Consider the following 9,025-nt stretch of genomic DNA (forward strand, 5'->3'; position numbering starts at 1 on the left):
CACCATACACAAAAATAAAGTCAAAATCGATTAGAGACCTAAATGTAAGACTGGACTCTATAGAACTCTTAGATGAAAACATAGGAAGAACTCTCTTTGACATAAATCACAGCAAGATCTGTTGTGATCCACCTTCTAGAGTAATGGAAATAAAAACAAAAATAAACAACTGGGACCTAATGAAACTTAAAAGCTTTTGCAGGAGAAAGGAAACTACAAACAAGATGAAAAGATAACCCTCAGAATGGGAGAAAATATTTACAAATGAATCAACATACAAAGGCTTAACCTCCAAAATGCATAAACAGCTCATGCAGTTCAGTATTAAAAAAACAAGCAAGCCAATGAAAAAAATGGGTAGAAGACCTAAATAGACATTTCTCCAAAGAAGACATACAGATGTCCAAGAAGAACATGAAAAGCTGCTCAACATTACTAATAATTAGAGAAATGCAAATCAAAACTACAATGAGATATCATCTCACACCAGTCAGAAAATCTACAAACAACAAATGCTTGAGAGGGTGTGGAGAAAAGGAACAGTCTTGCACTGTTGGTGGGAATGTAAATTGATACAGCCACCATGGAGAACAGTATGGATGTTCCTGAAAATACTAAAAATAGAATTAACATATTACCCAGCAACCCCACTACTGGGCATATACCCAGAGAAAACCATAATTCAAAAAGACACATGTACCCCAATGTTCATTGCAGCACTGTTTACAGTAGCCAGGTCATGGAAGCAACCTAAATGCCCATCAACAGATGAATGGATAAAGAAGATGTGTTACATATATACAAGGGGATATTACTCAACCATAAAAAAGAATGAAATTCGGACAGTTGTAGAGATGTGGATGGATCTAGAGACTGTCATACAGAGTGAAGTCAGAAAGAGAAAAAAAAAGTTATATTAACGCATATATGTGGAACCTAGAAAAATTGTACAGATGAACTGGTTTGCAGGGCATAAACAGAGACACAGATGTAGAGAAGAAACATATGGACAACAAGCAGGGAAGTGGTGGGGTGGGGGGTGGTGTGATGAATTGGGAGATTGGGATTGACATATATACACTAACATGTATAAAATGGATGACTAATAAGAATCTGCTGTATAAAAAATTAAATAATATAAAATTCAAAAATTCAAATAAAAGCAAAAAACCAAAAAATATCCCAGGTGACTGCTGTCAGCAAAGATTAAGTAAAAAGATATTGGGAGACACACACACACACACAGAGACACACACACACAAGACATTTTAATGGTAACCCCAAAACACACATACTATAAAAATTGGAAACAACATTATGAAATAAAATACATAGATGACTTCCGGGGAAGATGGAGGAAGAGTAAGAGGCGGAGATCACCTTCCTCCCCACAGATACACCAGAAATACAGCTACATGTGGGACAACTCCTACAGAACACCTACTGTACGCTGGCAGAAGACCTCAGACCTCCCAAAAGGCAAGAAACTCCCCACGTACCTGGTGAAGGCAAAGCGGAGAGATTCCCACACAGAGGATCGGTACCGACCGGCACTCACCAGCCCAAGAGGCTTGTCTGCTCGCCCGCCAGGGTGGGCGGCGCTGGGAGCTGAGGTTCGGGCTTCAGGTGGAGCACAGGGAGAGGACTGGGGTTGGCGGCATGAACACAGCCTGAAGGGGCTAATGCGCCACAGCTAGCCGGGAAGGAATCCGGGAAAAAGTTTGGACATGCCAAAGAGGCAAGAGACATTTTCTTCCCTCTTTGTTTTCTGGTGCGCGAGGAGAGGGGATTAAGAGCGCTGCTTGGAGGAGCTCCAGAGACAGGCGTGAGCCACGGCTGGAAGCGCGGACCCAGGAGACGGTCGTGGGACGCTGGGGCTGCTGCCATCACCGCGAGGCCTGTGTGTGAGCACAGGTCACTGTCCACGCCCCCATTCTGGGGAGCCTGTGCAGCCCGTCACTGACGGGGTCCCGGGATCCAGGGACAGTTTCCCTGGGAGAACGCACTGCGCGCCTCAGGCTGGTGCAACGTCCCGCTGGCCTCTGCCGCTGCAGGCTCCACCCGCACTCTGTGCCACTCCCTGCCCCCCGGCCTGAGTGAGCCAGAGACCCTGAAGCGGCTGCTCCTTTAACCCTGTCCTGTCTGAGTGAAGAAAAGACGCCCTCCGGCGACATACATGGAGAGGTGGGGCCAAATCGAAAGATGAGACATGGGAGTTGTGAGAACAAAGAAGAGAAAGGGAAATCTCTCCCAGCAGCCTCAGAATAAGCGGATTAAAGCTCCACAATCAACTTAATGTACCCTGCATCTGTGGAATACATGAATAGACAATGAATCATCCCAAATTGAGGGGCCAGGAGTCAGTGTTGTGCCTCTGAGGTGGGAGAGCCAACTTCAGGACACTGGTCCACAAGAGACCTCCCAGCTCCACATAATATCAAACGGCAAAAATCTTCCAGAGATCTCCATCTCAACACCAGCACCCAGCTTCACTCAACCCCAGCAAGCTACCGTGCTGGACACCCTATGCCAAACAAGTAGCAAGAGAGGAACACAATGCCACCCATTAGCAGAGAGGCTGCCTAAAATCATAAAAAGTCCACAGACACCCCAAATTCCACCACCAGACGTGGACATGTCCACCAGAAAGACAAGATCCAGCTTCATCCACCAGAACACAGGCACTAGTCCCTCCACCAGGAAGCCTACACAACCCACTGAACCAACATTAGCCACTGGGGACAGACACGAAAAACAACGGGAACTATGAACCTGCAGCCTGCAAAAAGGAGACCCCAAACACAGTAACATAAGCAAAATGAGAAGACAAAAAAACACACATCAGGAGAAGGAGCAAGATAAAACCCCACAAGACCTAACAAATGAAGAGGAAATAGGCATCATACCTGAAAAAGAATTCAGAATAATGATAGTAAAGATGATCCAAGGTTCCATTTCCAAGATCCAAAATCTTGGAAATAGAATAGACAAAATGCAAGAAACAGTTAACAAGGACCTAGCAGAAATAAAGATGAACAAAGCATCGATTAAAAACACAATAAATTAAATGAAAAATACTCTACATGGGATCAATAGCAGTATAACTGAGGCAGAAGAACGGATAAATGAGGTGGAAGATAAAATAGTGGAAATAACTGATGCAGAGCAAAATAAAGAAAAAAGAATGAATAGAACAGAGGACAGTCTCAGAGACCTCTAGGATAACATTAAACACACAAACATTCGAATTATAGGGGTTCCAGAAGAGGAAGAGAAAAAGAAAGGGACTGAGAAAATATTTGAAGAGATTATAGTTGAAAACTTCCCTAATATGGGAAAGGAAATAGTTAATCAAGTCCAGGAGGCACAAAGAGTCCCATACAGAATAAATCCAAGGAGAAATACGCCAAGACACATATTAATCAAACTGTCAAAAATTAAACACAAAGAAATCATATTAAAAGCAGCAAGGGAAAAACAACAAATAACACACAAGGGAATCCCCATCAGGTTAACAGCTGATCTCTCAGCAGAAACTCTACAAGCCAGAAGGGAGTGGCAGGACATATTTAAAGTGATGAAGGAGAAAAACCTGCAACCAAGACTACTCTACTCAGCTAGGATCTCATTCAGCTTTGATGGAGAATTAAAATCTTTACAGACAAGCAAAAGCTGAGAGAGTTCAGCACCACCAAACCAGCTTTACAACAAATGCTAAAGGAACTTCTCTAGGCAAGAAACACAACAGAAGGAAAATAACTACAATAACGAACCCAAAACAATTAAGGAAATGGGAATAGGAACATACATATCAATAATTACCTTAAATGTAAATGGACTAAATGCTCCCACCAAAAGACACAGATTGGCTGAATGCATACAAAAACAAGACCCATATATATGCTGTCTACAAGAGACCCACTTCAGACCTAGAGACACATACAGATTGAAAGTAAGGGGATGGAAAAAGATATTCCATGCAAATGGAAATCAAAAGAAAGCTGGAGTAGCAATTCTTATATCAGACAAAATAGACTTTAAAATAAAGAGTATTAGAAGAGACAAAGAAGGACACTACTTAAGAATCAAGGGATCGATCCAAGAAGAAGATATAACAATTGTAAATATTTATGCACCCAACATAGGAGCATCTCAATACATAAGGCAAATACTAATGGCCATAAAAGGGGAAATCGACAGTAACACACTCATAGTAGGGGACTTCAACACCCCACATTCACCAATGGACAGATCATCCAAAATGAAAATAAATAAGGAAACACAAGCTTTAAATGATACATTAAACAAGATGGACTTAATTGATATTTATAGGACATTCCATCCAAAAACAACAGAATACACATTTTTCTCAAGTGCTCATGGAACAGTCTCCAGGATAGATCATATCTTGGGTCACAAATCAAGCCTTGGTAAATTTAAGAAAATTGAAATTGTATCAAGTACCTTTTCCGACCACAATGCTATGAGACTAGACATCAATTACAGGAAAAGATCTGTAAAAAATACAAACACATGGAGGCTAAACAATACACTACTCAATAACGAAGTGATCACTGAAGAAATCAAAGAGGAAATAAAAAAATACCTAGAAACAAATGACAATGGAGACAGGATGACCCAAAACCTATGGGACACAGCAAAAGCAGTTCTAAGGGGGAAGTTTATAGCAATACAATCCCACCTTAAGAAACAGGAAACATCTCGAGTAAACAACCTGACCCTGCACCTAAAGCAATTAGAGAAAGAAGAACTACAGACCCCCAAAGTTAGCAGAAGGAAAGAAATCATAAAGATCAGATCAGAAATAAATGAAAAAGAAATGAAGGAAACGATAGCAAAGATGAATAAAACTAAAAGCTGGTTCTTTGAGAAGATAAACAAAATTGATAAACCATTAGCCAGACTCATCAAGAAAAAATAGGAGAAGACTCAAATCAGTAGAATTAGAAATGAAAAAGGAGAAGTAACAAGTGACACTGCAGAAATACAAAAGATCATGAGAGATTACTACAAGCAACGCTATGCCAATACACCGGACAACCTGGAAGAAATGGACAAATTCTTAGAAATGCACAACCTGCCAAGACTGAATCACGAAGAAATAGAAAATATGCATAGACCAATTACAAGCACTGAAATTGAAACTGTGATAAAAAATCTTCCAACAAACAAAAGCCCAGGACCAGATGGCTTGACAGGCGAATTCTATCAAACATTTAGAGAAGAGCTAACACCTATCCTTCTCAACCTCTTCCAAAATATAGCAGAGGGAGGAACACTCCCAAACTCATTCTACGAGGCCACCATCACCTTGATACCAAAACCAGGCAAGGATGTCACAAAGAAAGAAAACTACAGGCCAATATCACTGATGAACATAGATGGAAAAATCCTCAACAAAATACTAGCAAACAGAATCCAACAGCACATTAAAAGGATCATACACCATGATCAAGTGGTGTTTATTCCAGGAATGCAAGGATTCTTCAATATATGCAAGTCAATCAACGTGATACACCATATTAATAATTTGAAGGAGAAAAACCATGTGATCATCTCAATAGATGCAGAGAAAGCTTTCAACAAAATTCAACACCTATTTATGATAAAAACCCTGCAGAAAGTAGGCATAGAGGGAACTTTCCTCAACATAATAAAGGCCATATATGACAAACCCACAGCCAACATCATCCTCAATGGTGAAAAACTGAAACCATTTCCACTAAGATCAGGAACAAGACAAGGCTGCCCACTCTCACCACTCTTATTCAACTTAGTTTTGGAAGTTTTAGCCACAGCAATCAGAGAAGAAAAGGAAATAAAAGGAATCTAAATCAGAAAAGAAGAAATAAAACTGTCCCTGCTTGCAGATGACATGATACTATACATAGAGAATCCTAAAGATGTTACCAGAAAACTACTAGAGCTAATCAATGAATTTGGTAAGCTTGCAGGATACAAAATTAATGCACAGAAATCTATGGCATTCCTGTACACTAATGATGAAAAATCTGAAAGTGAAATCAAGAAAACACTCCCATTTACCATTGCAACAAAAAGAATAAAATATCTAGGAATAAACCTACCTAAGGAGACAAAAGACCTGTATGCAGAAAATTATAAGACACTGATGAAAGAAATTAAAGATGATACAAAGAGGTGGAGAGACATACCATGTTCCTGGATTGGAAGAATCAATATTGTGAAAATGACTCTACTACCCAAAGCAATCTACAGATTCAGTGTAATCCCTATCAAACTACCACGGGCATTTTTCACAGAACTAGAACGAAAAATTTCAAATTTTGTTTGGAAAAACAAAAGACCCCGAATAGCCAAAGCAATCTTGAGAACGAAAAACGGAGCTGGAGGAATCAGGCTCCCTGACTTCAGACTATACTACAAAGCTACAGTAATCAAGACAGTGTGGTACTGGCACAAAAACAGAAAGATAGATCAATGGAACAGGATAGAAAGCCCAGAGATAAACACACGCACATATGGTCACCTTATCTTTGATAAAGGAGGCAGGAATGTACAGTGGAGAAAGGACAGCCTCTTCAATAAGTGGTGCAGGGAAAACTGGACAGGGACATGTAAAAGTATGAGATTAGATCACTCCCTAACACCATACACAAAAATAAGCTCAAAATGGATTAAAGACCTAAATGTAAGGCCAGAAACTATCAAACTCTTAGAGGAAAATATAGGCAGAACACTCTATGACATAAATCATAGGAACATCCTTTTGGACACACCTCCTAGAGAAATGGAAATAAAAACAAAGATAAACAAATGGGACCTAATGAAACTTCAAAGCTTTTGCACAGCAAAGGAAACCATAAACAAGACCAAAAGACAACCCTCAGAATGGGAGAAAATATTTGCAAATGAAGCAACTGACAAAGGATTAATCTCCAAAATTTATAAACAGCTCATGCAGCTCAATAGCAAAAAACAAAGAACCCAATCCAAAAATGGGCAGAAGACTTAAATAGGCATTTCTCCAAAGAAGATATACAGACTGCCAACAAACACATGAAAGAATGCTCAACATCATTAATCATTAGAGAAATGCAAATCAAAACTACAATGAGATATCATCTCACACCAGTCAGAATGGCCATCATCAAGAAATCTAGAAACAATAAATGCTGGAGAGGGTGTGGAGAAAAGGGAACACTCTTGCACTGCTGGTGGGAATGTGAATTGGTACAGCCACTATGGAGAACAGTATGGAGGTTCCTTAAAAAACTAAAAATAGGGGCTTCCCTGGTGGCGCAGTTGTTGAGAGTCTGCCTGCCGATGCAGGGGACTCGGGTTCGTGCCCCGGTCCGGGAAGATCCCATATGCCACAGAGTGGCTAGGCCCATGAGCCATGGCCGCTGAGCCTGTGCGTCCAGAGCCTGTGCTCCACAATGGGAGAGGCCACAACAGTGAGAGGCCCGTGTACCGCAAAAAAAAAAAAAAAAAACAAAATAGATCTACCATATGACCCAGCAATCCCACTACTAGGCATATACCCTGAGAAAACCATAATTCAAAAAGAGACATGTACCAAAATGTTCATTGCAACTCTATTCACATTAGCCCAGAGATGGAAACAACCTAAGTGTCCATCATCGGATGAATGGATAAAGAAGTTGTGGCACATATATGCAATGGAATATTACTCAGCCATAAAAAGAAATGAAACTGCGCTATTTGTAATGAGGTGGATAGACCTAAAGTCTGTCATACAGAGTGAAATAAGTCAGAAAGAGAAAGACAAATACCGTATGCTAACACATATATATGGAATTTAAGAAAAAAAAATGTCATGAAGAACCTAGGGGTAAAACAGGAATAAAGACACAGACCTACTTGAGAATGGACTTGAGGATATGGGGAGGGGGAAGGGTAATCTGTGACAAAGCGAAAGAGAGGCATGGACATATATACAGTACCAAACGAAAGGTAGATAGATAGTGGGAAGCAGCCGCATAGCACAGGGAGATCAGCTCGGTGCTTTGTGACCACCTGGAGGGGTGGGATAGGGAGGGTGGGAGGGAGGGAGATGCAAGAGGGAAGGGATGGGGGAACAGATGTATATGTATGACTAATTCACTTTGTTATAAAGCAGAAAGTAATTTAAAAAAAGGAAAAAAAAGAAAAGAAAAAAACAATAATATACATAGACAAATGTCATGAGGTTCTAGTGTTTAATACCCAAGGTCTTTGCACTAGGCTTTGGTCAAGTACTCAGCCATAGTGTTTGGTGTAATGTCTCTGCACAGATTCTGCTTTTACCTTGTTTGGTCACCCTGGTTGTTAGTGTCACCTAGAGTCATCAATACTGGGCAGGTCACTTTCTACTTCAGAGACGTTAAGTATGATAAATATTTAGTTTCTTCATCAGCAATCACTCCATATTCTGTCCTTATAGACCATCTGACCTGACAACATGGAATTCATCAATAGCATTTCCATGGATCACACATTTTCCATTTCTGTTTCAAATTGCTATTGCCCAGCTCTACACAGCTTTCTTTGGGCCATGAGAATGTTGTTGCAATGACAGGGACTTTTTAGAACTCTCTATCTTCATGTGGGGAAAAGAAATATTTCTGTACTAAAAGCTGCCTGGAATATTCCCCTATTTGCCCAAAGCACTTTCCTCTTTGTTTTCTTTAGCTTGTTAAAACTGACCCTACTGAAAATTACCACCTATCTTTGAGAATCAGGGAAATGAGCAGAGTTGGAGCTTTAGTTTTTAAAACTTTTTCATTCTATGTAAGTTGGTTATAATTCTTTCTTCAGTCAAAGTGCTTTTATTGACATTATTCTTCTTTATCTATCATGGCTAATGGAGAAGGGTGGGATTTTGCTGTCTACTCATTTCTAAAGAATAGAAATAAAGAATATATTTTTATGCATTGATCTTGAATCCTGAAACCATGTTAACTCATTTATTATTCCTAATAATTTTAATGATTCCTTAGAATTTTCTATATACTAGATCATG

Source organism: Mesoplodon densirostris, chromosome 2, assembly GCF_025265405.1.
Source record: "Mesoplodon densirostris isolate mMesDen1 chromosome 2, mMesDen1 primary haplotype, whole genome shotgun sequence".
Classification (NCBI taxonomy): domain Eukaryota; kingdom Metazoa; phylum Chordata; class Mammalia; order Artiodactyla; family Ziphiidae; genus Mesoplodon; species Mesoplodon densirostris.